General features: G+C 49.7%; 1 protein-coding gene across 4 annotated transcripts in view; it reads left to right on the top strand.

Annotated features, from left to right (window-relative positions):
- The first annotated feature begins 540 nt into the window (after positions 1–540).
- ZNF710 (zinc finger protein 710) overlaps positions 541–14,669 on the top strand; it is an 83,392-nt gene continuing 69,263 nt past the window's right edge. For 2 of the 4 annotated variants that reach the window (XM_032263852.1, XM_032263849.1), the window contains exon 1: positions 953–1,072. The gene's annotated coding sequence lies outside the window, so the exon portion shown is untranslated. Of the gene's footprint in view, positions 1,073–2,524; positions 2,946–14,669 lie in introns of those variants that run through there. The other 2 variants (XM_032263851.1, XM_032263850.1) reach the window with 2 other exon arrangements.

Genomic DNA, 14,669 nt, shown 5'->3' with positions numbered 1-14,669 from the left:
TCCCAGCAGCTGCCCTGAGCCCCTTCCCCACCCGGGCCCTGGCGCTCGGAGCCCGCGCCGCCCCCTCGAGTCCCGCCGTCCAGAGCTCGGCTCACAGCTGTTGAAAGGCTTTGGTCGTGTTCAGGGCTCTGCGGGGAGGTGTGTTCCAGGCCCATCTGCCTACTTTAAAACACAGAAGTGAGTGGGGCACACACCCGCGCCACCTCTGGCTGGGAGGGGCGGGCCTCGCTCGCACTGGGGAAGGAACCGGCACCCGGAGCCGCACCCGCGCCCCGCACCCCCCCTTCTCTCCCGAGGGCGCCCCCGGCTTCCCGGTGAGGGGGAGCAGGCCCCTGGGTCCCCTTTGTGCCGGGCAGGGCAGGGCCCCCCATCTCCAAGCGAGGTTCTGCCTCTCCCCTCTCCCCCGCTTCAGTTCATCTTTGTTCCCCTTTAATGCTGAGGAGAAAAAAAAAAAAGAGAAAGAAAGAAAAGAAGGAAAAAAGGCGTGACTTGATTTTCAAACGAAACTCCCACAGCAAACAAAACCCTTTTAGAGAAATAAGAAAGGAGGAAGAAGGAAGAAAAGAGGGAAGAAAAAAACAGGGGAAAGAAACCCCTCCAGGCTTTCGATTCGAGTGGGAGAGTTGAACCGAAAGAAAGAGAGAGAAAGGAGGAAAAATCCTCTGCGGTAGAAAGAGAAAAGAAAACTTGGGCTGGCGAGAGGGGGGTGCCGGGGGTGGAAGGAAGTGAGAAAACAAAAGAGAGATAAAAGGGCTGCTTTTCTGTGTCTCTTCCTCTGCGAGCTGCTTAGGAGGAGCTGTTTTGCATCCCTTCACGTCAGCCCTGCCTCATTCCCTTCTTCCAGGGAGGGAGAGCGAGCGAGAGAGCGAGCGAGCGAGCGAGCGAGCGAGCGAGAGGAGGGGGGAGCGAGAGGAGCCGGAGGGAGGGCGGCGGGAGCAGCGGGCGCGCGTGGAGGCGGGCGGCGGGCGCGCAGCAGCAGCCCGGGCGGTGGGCACAGCCAGGAGCCCCCGACCCGCCCGACCCGGCCCGGGCCGCCGAGGGCCCCAGCGCAGGAGCCGCGCCCGGACCCAGGGTGAGTGTCCCGCGCGGCCCCCGGGCCCGGCCTCGCAGCTCCGGTCGGCGGCGGGGCCGGCGGGGAAGCGGGGGGCGCGGGGGTGGGTCGCTGCGGCCGCGGCCGACCCGCCCCCCGCCTCTCCCCGGGGACGGCCGCGCGCAGGCCCGCGCCGCGCTGCAAACATGTCGTCTTTTCCTTTCACTTCCACATTCCCTCATGCCGGGGAGCCGGAGGGAGCGAGGGAGAGCCGGGGAAAGAGGGAGAGATGGCGTCTGGGGTGGGGGAAGGGGGAGGGGGAGGGAGGGGGAGGGGAGGGAGCGAGCGAAAGAGGGCGAGAGGGAGGAGAGCGCGCGAATGAGAGACGGAGAGAGAGACGGAGAGAGAGAGAGAGAGAGAGAGACTGAGAGAGAGAGAGAGACCGAAGCAAAAATGAAAGGAAAGCGGCGGCGGCGCGGGAGGCCCTGAGGCGGCGGCGGCAGCGGCGGCTCCCGGGCCCGCACGTGGGTGTCCCGGTGCTGGTCGCGCTCCCCCCGCACCCGGCCCGGGACTCAAAGTTTCACCCCCTCGCCGCCCCGCCCCTACGGCTGCCCACAAACTTTATTCTCTGAGCGGGGGGGACGGTGGCCGCGCGTCCCGGCCGGCTGTGGGTGGGGGAGGCTGAGCGCGCCGCTGGGGGGCTGGGGGCGTCCCCGGGGGCCACTGGCCGGCTTCGGGGCGTCGCGGGCCGGGGACCTAGGACGGGCGCTCTCTGGCGGGGGGGTGGCGGGCGGGTGCCCACGGCCGGTGTGGAGCCTCCCGCGCGGCTCAGCCCCCCTTCCTCCTCGTCGCCCTGTCTCCGTCTTCTCGCGGTCATTTTCCTAATTGGATGGAGCTGTGGGGCGTGATCGCCGGCGTCAGATCGAGGCCCCCCGGCTACCAGGTGGGCGCGCGGGCTCGGGGACCGGCGGGGCCGCCCCAGCCTCCCCACCCGGGGCACGCAGATCCCGCAGATCCCGCCCCAGGGCCACCGCCCCCTTAACCGCGGACTTGCTAACTAGTGCGTATCGGGTTTTTTCCAACTTGCCTTTTCAGATGACTTGTATGGGCGCTGCAACAGCTTCCTCCCGTCTGAGCTGTAGTTTGGAAAGATTTAAGAGGCCAGGGAGGTGCTTGTGTGGGTTTTAAACAACCCGAAAGGGTCATTCGTGTATCCCTAGGCTTTGCCAGACGGTTAGGACAACACATAGCAGCATCCTGGGTGCCTTTTCTTTCTTTTTTCTTTTCTTTTTTTTTTTTGAGATGGAGTCTCGCTCTGTCACCCATGCTGGAGTGCAGTGGCGCGATCTCAGCTCACTGCAACCTCCACCTCGCAGGTTCAAGTGATTCTCTTGCCTTAGCCTCTCGAGTAGCTGGACTACTGGCACACTCCACCACGGCCGGCTAATTTTTGTATTTTCAGTAGAGATAGGGTTTTACATATTGGCCAGGCTGGTCTCGAACTCCTGACCTCGTGATCTGCCCGCCTCCCAAAGTGCAGGGATCACAGTCCTCCCTGGGGCTGTGAGCCACTGCCCCTCCCCTCCTGGGTGCCTTTTCATAGGGACACTTTGAGGTGCTCGTCCTACCGGGTCTCAGGGGGGCCTGCGGGGCAATCCAGTGAGGGACCAACTTCATGGCCCACCCTTGAGCTGCAGGCCGAGGGCCCACCTGCGACGGGGCACCCTGAGCACCTTTCTTTCTGTGCAAAATGGAAACTCCCGGCCGATATGGACCTAAAGGGTACATAACTAGTCCCTGTGGGTGGCCTGGGAAATTCACAAAACTCCCCCACAGGTGTGCAGAGGACTTTGTGCTCATGGGGGTCACTCAGCCTGCTTTGAAGCTGCCCTCTCAGTCCTGCCTTTGTACACGTGTAAGTAAAACCAAAGTTCATTTCTGCCAAGTAGAGGGCTGGGGGTCTGTGTCCCTATTGCTTCTTCACCAGGGGCCCTAGAGAACCAATGGGGCGGGGGAAGAAGAGAACCATTCTTAACTCATTAGATAAGAGGGAATGTCTTCCTAATGTGATCAAAGCAGATGGGGCTGTCTGGTTTTGACTTCTGAAACCTAGAATGGCCATTCCTTCTCATTTGTTTTAAAGAGAATGTTATTTTCTATACTTTCTCAGAGGTTTTGTCAGCCACACTGGTGCTCCAGTGACCTTCTGGAGCTGGCTTTCCTGCCTGAGGGCAGTCGGGCTAGAGCTGCTTTCTTTGGGATAGGGGGAATTGGATGTTTGGGCCTCATTTTCTTCCTCCATCCTGGCCTAGTTGCCTGTGTCTCGGCGGAGGGGGCTGTAGTGAGTTGAGGTGGGGACCGAGGCTCACTTGCTGTCTTCTCCTGAGAGCTGATACCTGGGTGAATCCTCAGCCCATGATGTGTGGTCAGCGGGCCATTTGTTCAGGGCTTGGGTCATTTCCATTCCAACCGGGCATTTCCTACCAGGAGACTTACAGAGGACTTATTTTAGGCTCTCTGTCTGGAGACAAGGAGACGGACAAGGTCTGGAATGGTTTTCGAGTTGGAGGAAGGGCGACTAATGGGACCACCAGAGATTTTGCACTCTATTTTAGTTTGCCTTGTGGCCCAGAGATATTTCTAGCAGAGTTGAGTTTGGAAAGAAGCACAACTTCTTTCTAGAAGGAAGTAAATAAGTAAATAAAAGGAGCCCAGCACATCCTGGAGGAGACAGGTGAACGCTCCCTGGCCCCACCAGTGCTGCTTGGCACTGGCTCCTCATCTGGCTTGCTAACCCTTCCCATGCCCAGGGCAGGGACTCATGGTCTTGAATTAAGGGATCTGTGAATCGGCTGGGTCTGCAGCCCTTTGACTTCAAAGCTGGAAAAGGGCCTTAGAGACTCTCGGAAGCAACTGAGTCAGGAAGAAAGCTCTGTACCCAGTAAGGGGCAGAACCAGCACTCAAACCTGAGCTTTCAGTGTGTTCCCAGTGCCATTTCTACAAGGCCACTGCCCCTGCTAGGAACCCCAAATCAAGCTCGCTTCAAAGAATGTAGCGATGAGAGCGTGAAACCCTCAGGCTCACACCCCACACATGAGACCGGTTAATGGGGCGCCTTATTTTCCAGATGTGTCACACAAACTCTGCTGGAGGATGTGACTGGCCAGTGAGACAACTAGGGGAACTGGGTGATTCAGGCGGTTTCAACATTGACTTCTTCAAAGTCCAACAGTCAGAGGAGCAGTGTAGTCATCGGGATTTTTTCACATTGCAACATTTTTTGATCTGGAATGCTTTCTTAGCACTTTGACTCGTGTGTGATTTATTTAGGATTGGTCAGGAGAGAAGTGAAGGAATGTAAGGGCCCGAGGCCTGAACTGATCTCCATCCATGGGTTAAATGTACTAAAACGTGTCTGGGCAAGGTGGCTCACGCCTGTAATCCCAGTACTTTGGGAGGCCGAGGCAGGTGGATCATGAGATTAAGAGATGGAGACTATCCTGGCCAACATAGTGAAACCCCCTCTCTACTAAAAATGCAAACAATTAGCTGGGCATAGTGGCAGGCACCTGTAGTCCCAGCTGCTCCGGAGGCTGAGTCAGGAGAATTGTTTGAACCCAAAAAGTGGAGGTTGCAGTGAGCCAAGATCGTGCCACTGTACTCTGGCCTGGCGACAGAGCGAGACTCTGTCTTAAAAAAAAAAAAAAAAAAAAAAAAAAAAAAACTAGAAGGTTTGTGAGGGTAGACGTCTTTGTTCATTGCTGAGCCTCTGTGCCTAGAGCAGGTTCTGATTCTAGTGGGCCCTCACTAGATACTTGCTGAATGAATGTACTGGGCATTAGGAAAAGGGTTTACCTTTTTTCAAGAAGGAACCCATGAATGACACAGGCAGGGACAGGAGGTGATTGATGGGAGCTGCAGAGTTGTGCTGTGAGTCATTGCTTCAAACAAGCTCCAGACAGGTGAGGCGGGAGGGGGCTGGGAAGAGAGGATCCTGAATGGGGCGGAGCCCCTGGGTGGAGACTCGTGCACAACAATAGGTTTGAAGTGGACTCAGGATATAGGGAGAATAATAATCGTGGTGTATCCTGGAGCGGAATGACGCTGCCTGCTTTGTGTGTTTGTCTCTCAGTCCTCGAAGGTGCTGGCTCCTGCATGCTTATTCTCATTTAGCAGTTAAATAATTCGTCCAAGGGCACAGAGCTGGTGTCCAGACCCAGGCTGTCTGACTTCAGACTTTGCCTCCCAGGAACGACGATGTGGTCAGATATCTCTGCCAGTGCCAAAGAGCTGGGCATTCAGCACTTTGGGGTTCCTCGAAAGGACAGCAGCAGAAAAAGTGAAGAAGGCATTGTGGGTCTGCAGCAGAGGGAGGCTGGTCAGGGAGCGTGCCTGGAGAGGGCTCGTCATTGAGGCCTATCAGGGAATGCTTATTTCCAGGGCCTGACTATTCCCCACGAAGAGTGGCTGTTGTGAGATTCGGGCTATTTTGCACTTGATGAAGATGCAGGGATCTTTTTATGGGCAAAGATTGCTTAAAGTTTAGTTGGCATGTATTTGAAACTGGTGGGAATTTTAAAGCTAAGAAATGTCATTGTCGGCCTTGATACCACTGGAGTCTGTTTCCCACATGTGTAAAGGTTACCTGTCTACTCCAGGATGCTGGCCCAGCCTGTTCCAGACCACAGCAGCCCCTCACTCATTGGCAGTCTGTGATGTGCTAGACACTGTGCAGGTCCCGTCCTCGTGAAGCTTGCAGTCTCCCTGGGAGGCAGGCATTAAACTAATAATTATACAAATACTCTTTAATTACAGTTGTTATAAGTGGTTCAAAGGAAAAAGTACAGAGACATTGAAGCCGGTAATCATGGAGAGGGAGCAGGGAGGCTTTCCTGAAGAAAGGGCATTTAAATAGCCACCCACAGTGTGGATGAAGAGGCTTTAACCAGGGTGGTACAGTTCATTAACCTTGATGTGAACCTCCTGACTCCATGTGCAGTCCATGGACCAGCATCCGTGTTACCTGGTAGTGAGTGAGAAATGCGGAACCCCGGGCTCCTCAGCAAATCTGCTGGATCTGCTGTTTAATTCACACGCATGGTCATGTCTGCAGACCACTGTGGGACTCAAAAGTACTGAGCTGGGAGGTTCTCAGCTTTGCTGGGAGCAGTTGGGTGACCCTGAGAAAGTCACTTCTCGGGCAAGTGAGTAGGGGATTAGGTAATCTCCTTATTTCTCTGGCTTCTCTGATCTTTAGCCTTTTCCAGTTTGTGCCATCGCCCGGCTGTGGAGGGTGAGGAGCTGGGCTGGTGCAGCATCCACCCCGTGTGGCCATTGGTGGAGACCCAGCAGGCACTCGTCCATGCTCTGATCTCATTTCCCTAAGCCCAGAAGATGGGCTGGACCATCAGAGCCTTTGATAAGGATCAGAATAATTCCCTAAAAGTGTGTAGAGCTGCACACAGTGATTGTCTTAAGGTGACCCTGGGAGGATTTGGCCTGAAGCAAAAGAAAAACTGGCAAGGGTCAAAAGGGCCTTGGGGAAGAAAGGTGTAATGTTTCTTCCAAAAGCAGAACCTAAAACGAGGAGAGAGAGGCACCTGCTCAGTAGCTCCACACATGGGAACATAATACTTGAGGAATTGCCACGGAATTTTAGCCGTGAGATCTTCATGTCACTGTAGAGTAGAACAGAGGGTTGAAATCAGGGGTCCTGGACTCTTGCAATGTGTGGGTGGGCTTTGAGGATCAGGGGTACTTGAAACTGCAGAAGGTTACAATGTGCACTTTTCTGAGAAGAGGACCCGTAGCTTTCACTGGCCTCAACGGAGACTGCAGCTGCAAGAATTAGTCAAATGTCTTTCTTGCCTAACCTCACTCAACTCTTTTGTTATACGGCACATACAATATGCAGGTGCTAGGCGTGATTGTAAGCACTTTACACATACTATTAGCTCGTTTAGGTGGAATACCTTTCTGGAGGTCACAGGTCTGGTAAGCCTCAGAGCCAGGATTAGAACCCAGGCACTGCGGCACCAGAGTCAAAGCTTACCCTAGTAACAGGGCAAGCAGGACAAGAGGCAAGTTCTTTTCGGCAGCACAGATGGAGAGGCTCACCCCCACCCCCACTTTACAGGTAAGCATCTCCCAATGGTTCATGTAAAACACAGAAAGGATTTTCCCAAGGAAGCACGTTGTGAGTAGCTCTGGGTTGCCAGGCTAGCCTGTGAAAGCCTCCATCACTTTGGGGCCCAACACATGCTTGTTAGCAAAGAAAATAATGAGAAAACAAGACTGCTGCAGCACCAAAGGCTACATTAAAAATTCTAGAATTAGAAAGAAGGCACTTGAAGAATTGCACCCTTAAATCAGGGAGGTAAGGCGGCAACAGGAAGTTGAGGTAGATTCTGAAAAGGAGGGATTAAAGGATGTCAGAGCCAAAGCACAAATATATGTTGAATATGTGTGTGTGTGTGTGTATGTGTATACACATATAGGGGGTGTGTGTGTGTGTGTGTGTGTATACATACATATACATATATATTTTTGTATATATATATATTTGTATATATACAAATACACACACATATAGGTGTGTGTGTGTGTGTGTGTGTGTGTGTGTGTGTATTTGCAAGTGAAGTAAAAGAACTATTAGAAGTGGGTTGGAGGCCAGGCACGGTGGCTCACGCCTGTAGTCACAGGCATGATTACAGAGATGGGATGGGGTTGTCCTTTGGGAGACCCAGGCTGGAGGATTGCTTGAGCCTAGGAGTTTAAGACCAGCCTAGGCAACATAGTGAGACCCTGTCTCTACAAAAAAACTTTTTATCAGCCGGTGGCACATGTAGCTGTAGTCCCAGCTACTTGGAAGACTGAGTTGGATCCCTTGAGCCCAGGAGGTTGAGGGTACAGTGAGCTGTGATCTCGTCATTGGACTCCAGCCTGAAAACCCTGTCTCAAAAAAAAAGAAGTGGGTTGGCCTCTTTCACAATCACCAATGTAAAGGAGTTTCTGATATCAAACATATATGCTCTATTGTGTGTTTATTTCTGGGAGTACTAAGAGAACTGTTGGAAATGTGAGGATTTTTAGTGTAGTCAGAGGCTGAGAATAAGTGATCACGTTGTGACCCAACTATCTTCCCTTTTCTTACTTCCCTGCCCCCAGCAAGTTGTATACATGGAATCAAAATGAACTACAGAAAGCAGGAATGTCCACCCTCCACATTTGAATGGGAAACTGTAACTTTTTTGATGACTCTTGGTTATGTGTGGTTTTGTCTTCTGTTTGGTACCTGGAGTGCCATCCCGGACCCCATCCCATTCCGGGTGGGACGGGACAGCAAGGATACAGGTTTCCAGACTGGGAAGGTAGTCCTGCATGTGTTTGGTAAAAGACGATAGCCAAACTTGGAGCACGTCGGAATGTCCTCACAAGGACCAAGTCCAAGCTGGCCCCTTGAGACGCGTCAGGTTCCCTTTGGAAGCTGGTGGGGCTGGTCCTTGGGCCGTGCGCTCGCAAGCCATCACTTCCCATCATGACTCCGTTCTTAGCTGTAAAATCACAACACAGTTCATAGACTTGCCATTACCCAGAAGCAGGTCACCTCTGAAATTCAGAACGCTTTCTGTCCTCCCACTACACAGCACTCGTTGAAGCAGTCCTGCCCACCCCTGCCCCAGCCTGGGAAATCTGTTCCCACTCCCTTGGTCCATTCCCCATGTGCCCACTGTCAACCCCACTACTTATTCCTCTGTGTCCTGCCCTGGCTCCTTCCCTGTGTCTGGGCACCCCACATCCTCCTATGCCTTAATCCTCCACCTCAGCTACAGTCACACCTCTCCCCCCTCCCCACCCCCTACCCGTGTCACTTCTCTTTATCCTAGGATTCCACAAAGAAGAGTCCACCCTGGCCCCACTTCCTCTCTCCCCCTCTCCCCCTGGTCAGCTCAGCAACAGTGGAGTTTCACCCCAGCCCACTCTCACTCCAGCTGGCTCTCCTAGAGGTCCCTGGCCACCTAATCACACCTGGTGGCCCATCTTATAAGACCCTCTCTTACCTGGCTTATCTATAGCAGTTATTGTCATGAACAGTCTTCTCCACCTTGGGTCTGGCTTATCACTGTGGGTCCTTTTCCTACCTCTCATTTGCTTTTTGTGCCATTCTTTCCTTTTGCTATGCTTGGGTGCCTTGGCCACAGTTTTCTGCTACTTGCTTACCTCCCATGACTGTGGTTTCAGCCTGCATAGGCCTCTTGGCCTATGATCCCTGTCCTCATGTCTCCTCTAGACAGCCTAGAGCTGGATTTCCTTTTGCTTTTAATCTAGTCTGATATCTATGCTCTTTTAACTGGAGAGTTTGGGCCATTTGCGTTTGTTATGATTTTGGAAATAGATGGATTTTTTTTTCTTTTTTTTGAGACAAAGTCTCACTTTATTGCCCAGGCTGGATTGCAGTGGCGAGATCCCAGCTCACTGCAACCTCTGCCACCCGAGTTCAAGCAATTCTCCTGCCTCAGCCTCCCGAGTAGCTGGGATTACAGGCGCCTGCCACCGTTCGCAGCTAATTTTTGTGTTTTTAGTAGAGATGGGTTTTCACCATCTTGGCCAGGCTGGTCTTGAACTTCAGACCTCATGATGTCCCCGACTCAGCCTCTCAAAGTGCTGGAATTATAAGCGTGAGCGACCGCATCCAGCCAGATTTCTTTTTTTTTTTTTTTCTTCTTTTTCTTTTGAGTCAGCATCTCACTCTGTCACCCACCCACGCTGGAGTGCAGTGGCACGATCTCAGCTTACTGCAACCTCCACCTCCCAGGCTCAAGTGATCCTCCCACCTCAGCCTCCCAAGTAGCTGGGACCACAGGTGTGTACCACCACAGCTGGCTAATTAAAAAAATTTTTTTTCTGTAGAGATGGGCTTTTGCCATGTTGCCCAGGCTGGCCCTGAACTCCTGAGCTCAGGCTATCTGTCCGCCTTAGCCTCCCAAAGTGCTGGGATTACAGTGTGAGCCACTGTGCCTGGCCAAAACAGGATGCAGGTTTCTTTCTACCATCTTATTTGGTGTTTCCTGTGTGTTCTTTTTCTGATTCTTCTGGTCATTCTTTTGAATTGATTGAAAGTTTTTTTTTTTTTTTTTTTTGAGACGGAGTTTCACTCTTGTTACCTAGGCTGGAGTGCAATGGCGCGATCTCAGCTCACCGCAACCTCCGTCTCCTGGGTTCAGGCAATTCTCCTGCCTCAGCCTCCTGAGTAGCTGGGATTACAGGCACGCGCCACCATGTCCAGCTGATTTTTTGTATTTTTAGTAGAGACGGGGTTTCACCATGTTGACCAGGATGGTCTCGATCTCTTGACCTCGTGATCCACCCGCCTCGGCCTCCCAAAGTGCTGGGATTACAGGCTTGAGCCACCGCGCCTGGCCTGATTGAAAGTTTTTTTCTTTCCTTCACTCCATTTTTTCTCTACAGCTTTGAAACTTTATATATTTTATTTATTTATTTATTTTTTGAGATGGAGTCTTGTTCTGTCGCCCATGCAGGAGTGCAATGGCATGCTCTTGGTTCACTGCAACCTCTGCCGCCTGGGTTCAAGAAATTCTCCTGCCTCAGCCTCCCAAGTACCTGGGATTACAGGTGGGCACCACCATGCCGGGCCAATTTTTGTAGTTTAAGTAGAGACCAGGTTTCATCATGTTGATCAGGCTGGTCTCAAACCCCTGACCTGTGATCCACCCTCCTCAGCCTCCCAAAGTCCTGGGATTACAGGCGTGAGCCACCACACCTGGCTTATATATTCTATTTAAAAAAAAAATTTTTTTTTTACGTTTTTTATTTTTAGAGACAGGATCTTGCTCTGTTGCCCAGGCAGGAGTCTAGTGGCAGAATCATAGCCGACTGTAACCTTGACTTAACTGGGCTCAAGTAATTCTTCAGCTCAGGCTCTTGAATAGTTGGTCTTGAATCTGAACTTCTGTTCTTGAACTTCTGTGTTTTTTTTTTTTTTCTTTTTTTGAGACAGAGTCTTACTCTGTCACACAGGCTGGAGTGCAATGGCGCAACCTCTGCGTCACAAGTACAAGAGATTCTCCTGCCTCAGCCTCCCGATTAGCTGGGATTACAGGTGTGCGCCACTATGCCCGGCTAATCTTTGTATTTTTAGTAGAGACAGAGTTTTGCCATGTTGCCCAGGCTGGTCTTGAACTCCTGACCTCAGGTGCTCTACCCGCCTTGGCCTCTCAAAGTGCTGGGATTACACCCATGAGCCACTGTGCCCAGCCTAGCCTCCTGAGTAGTTGGTACTATGGCACGCAACCACCACTCCTGGCTGTTTTATTTTGGTAGAGGTGGGGTTTGGGTATGTTGCCTAGGCTGGTGTCAAACTCCTGGCCTCAAGCCATGCTCCTGCCTCAGCCTCCCACAGTGCTGGGATTACAGTTGTGAGCCACCGTGCCCGGCCTGAAATTTATAAACTCTATTTCTATTCTTTTGATGTACACAGACTGTATAATGTTCACTTGGTGTCTATATATATTTTTTCAAACAATGTAAGGACCTCAGAATGCTTTATATAAAAGTCACCACTGAACCAAAAAAAAAAACCTAAAAAAAAAAAAAAAGTCACCACTGTCCCTGCCCACATTCAGTTGTCATACGGTGGTTTATGTTTCTCTCTTTAATCCCACAATTTGTACTCTAATTTTAATGTTGTATACACTTAATCCTTTGTTCTTATTTTCCACATATTTACCATTTACTCACACTTTTCCTTTCATCTCAGGTCTTCTTTCTGGGATCAGAACATCATGTGGTGAAAGTCTTTTAGTCATAAACTTTCAGTTTCCATTTGGCTGAAATCTTATTTCATCCTTATTCCTTTTTTGTCTTCTTCGTCTTTTTTTTAGCCTAGAATATATATAATAATGGCTTCATTCTTACTCTTAAAAGATAGTTTTGCTAGGTGTAAAACATTAATCTGACCATTATTTTGTTGGTGTTTACCGGCATCATTCCACTGTCTGTAGGCTTTCATTGTTGATATTAAGAAGTTAGGGGACAGGTGTGGTGGCTCATGCCTCTATTCCTAGCACTTTGGGAGGCCAAGGTGGACAGATCACAAGGTCAAGAGATTGAGACCATCCTGGCCAACATGGTGGAACCCTACGTCTACTAAAAATACAGAAATTAGCTGGGTGTGGTGGCACGCACCTGTAGTCCCAGCTACTTGGGAGGCTAAGGCAGGAGAATCACTTCAACCCAGAAAGTGGAGGTTGCAGCGAGCCGAGATCACACCACTGCGCTCCAGCCTAGCAACAAAGCGAGACTCCAACTCAAACAAAAAAAGGTGGTAGCCCAAATTGTTCCCTTAGGTAAATTCTTCTCTCTGGTTGTTTTGTATGTGTATTTGTATGCTTATGTTTTGTGCTGTGCAATCCACTGTAGTGTACCAAGGAGCGGATTTTATTTTAGATTCATTGGGCTTCATGAAGGCAAGGATTGTTGTCTATCATCAGTTTTTTTTTTTTTTTTTTTTTTTTTTTGAGACAAAGTCTCATTCCATCACCCAGGCTGGAGTTTAATGGCACAATCTTGGCTCACTGCAACCTCCAACTCCCGGGTTCACGATTCCCCCACCTCAGCCTCTCGAGTAGCTGAGACTACAGGGGTGCACCACCATGCCTGGCTAAATTTTTTATCTTTTTAATAGAGACTGGGTTTCACCATGTTGGCCAGGGTGATCTTGAACTCCTGACTTCAGGTGATCCACCTGCCTTGGCCTCCTAAAGTGCTGGGATTACAGGCATGAGCCACCATGCCCCGCCTGTCATCAGTTCTAAAACGCTTTTTTTTGTTTTGTGAGACAGAGTCTTGCTCTGTTGCCAGGCGCCAGACTGGAGTGCAGTGGTGCAATCTCAGCTCACTGCAACCTCCGCCTCCTGGGTTCAAGCAATTCTCCTGCCTCAGCCTCCCGAGCTGAAACTGCAGATGTGCACCACCACACCCAGCTGATTTTTGTATTTTTTTAGTAGAGACAGGTTTTCACCACATTGGCCAGGATGGTCTCGATCTCTTGACCTTGTGATCCGCCGCCTCGGCCTCCCAAAGTGCTGGGATTACAGGTGTGAGCCACTGCACCCAGCCTCAGTTCTAAAACATTTTTAGCCATTATCTCTTTAAATATTGTTTCTTCATCATTATCTTCTTCTAGTTTCTCCTTTGGGAACTCCAATTAATTGTATATTAGCTTTTATTTTATATTCTTCGTATTTCTTTATTCTTTGTGTTTCTTAACTTTTTCCTTTTTAATCTTTTTTTTTTATTCTGGATGTTTTCAGAGTAATTTTTTTTCCCACAAACAGAGTAATGAAGGAGTAATTTCTTATTCAATTTTTAGTTCACTAATTCTCTCTATATTTATCTCTAATCTCTGTTTAGCTCTTCACTGAGGTATTTTTAATATCAATATTAACTCATGGGTTTAATATGTATAATGTATTTTACTCCATTGAAATTGTTATTTTTGATGCTCATCTATTGAGTTTTTAATGGAACTGATTATATTTTTTTATTGGTTTCTATTTTATTCTTTTTCAAATATTTAAAAGAATATTTGAAAAATATTCTCACCTTTTAAAAAAATCTCTTGTGTTTTTTAATTCCTCGTTTTATTTCTTTAAACATATTAAATATGTTTATTTTGTATTCTATATCCAATAAATCTAACATCTGAAGTATTTGCAATTATAGTTGTATTGTCTGATGCTTCTGCTGACTTCCACTCATGAGGGCTTGTTTCCTTAGGTGTTCTGTGATTTTTATTTTTTAATTATTTAATTATTTATTTATTTAAGATGGAGTTTCATTCTTGTTGCCCAGACTGGAGTGCAGTGGCATAATCTCAGCTCACTGCAACTTCTGCCTCCCAGGTTCAAGTGATTCTCCTGGCTCAGCCTCCTGAGTAGCTGAGATTACAGGCACCCACCACCACGCCTGGCTAATTTTTGTATTTTTTAATAGAGATGGGGTTTTGCCATGTTGGTCAGGCTGGTTTCATACTCCTGACCTCAAGTGTTCTCCCCACCTTGCCTCCCTTGGCCTGCTGGGATTACAGGCGTGAGCCACCGTGCACAGTCAGGTGTTCTGTGAATTTTGATTGCAAGCTTATGTTTGTTAGGATTCTATCTGTGAGAATTCTTTGAGGTATAGGATGAGAGTACCTTCTTCCAGGGAGGATGTGTGTTTCCTTCTGCTGGATACCTGAAGGCCCTACAGATGGATTCATTTCTCTATAATTCTTAGCTTGCAGCTTTAATAACCAGAACCTAAACCCACATGAGAGCTTACCAATGACCACAGATTCTCAGAGGAACCTTTTTTTTAAACTCCACCCACAGCAAACACTAAGATTACTTCCTTCCTGACTGTGTACCACCAGGCGCTCTCCTTTGCGCCATTGTCACTTTATTGCCAAATGCCTTCTCTCAATTTTTGGTCAAAGTCCTAATCATTTCAGCCCCAATTAAAAACTCGGTATCTCCTGAGCCTTCCCCACACCATTCGTTGCAAAATTAACTGGTCTCTCCACATTCACAGGCTACTGTTGCCTTACCTATTAGTCTGTGAGTATATGCTTTCAGACCC

Source organism: Sapajus apella, unplaced genomic scaffold (assembly GCF_009761245.1).
Source record: "Sapajus apella isolate SASKATOON/1434 unplaced genomic scaffold, GSC_monkey_1.0 scaffold139, whole genome shotgun sequence".
In the NCBI taxonomy this organism is placed as follows: Eukaryota; Metazoa; Chordata; class Mammalia; order Primates; family Cebidae; genus Sapajus; species Sapajus apella.
The sequence above is the reverse complement of the archived record's forward strand: the minus strand, read 5'-3'. Positions and strand labels throughout refer to the sequence as shown.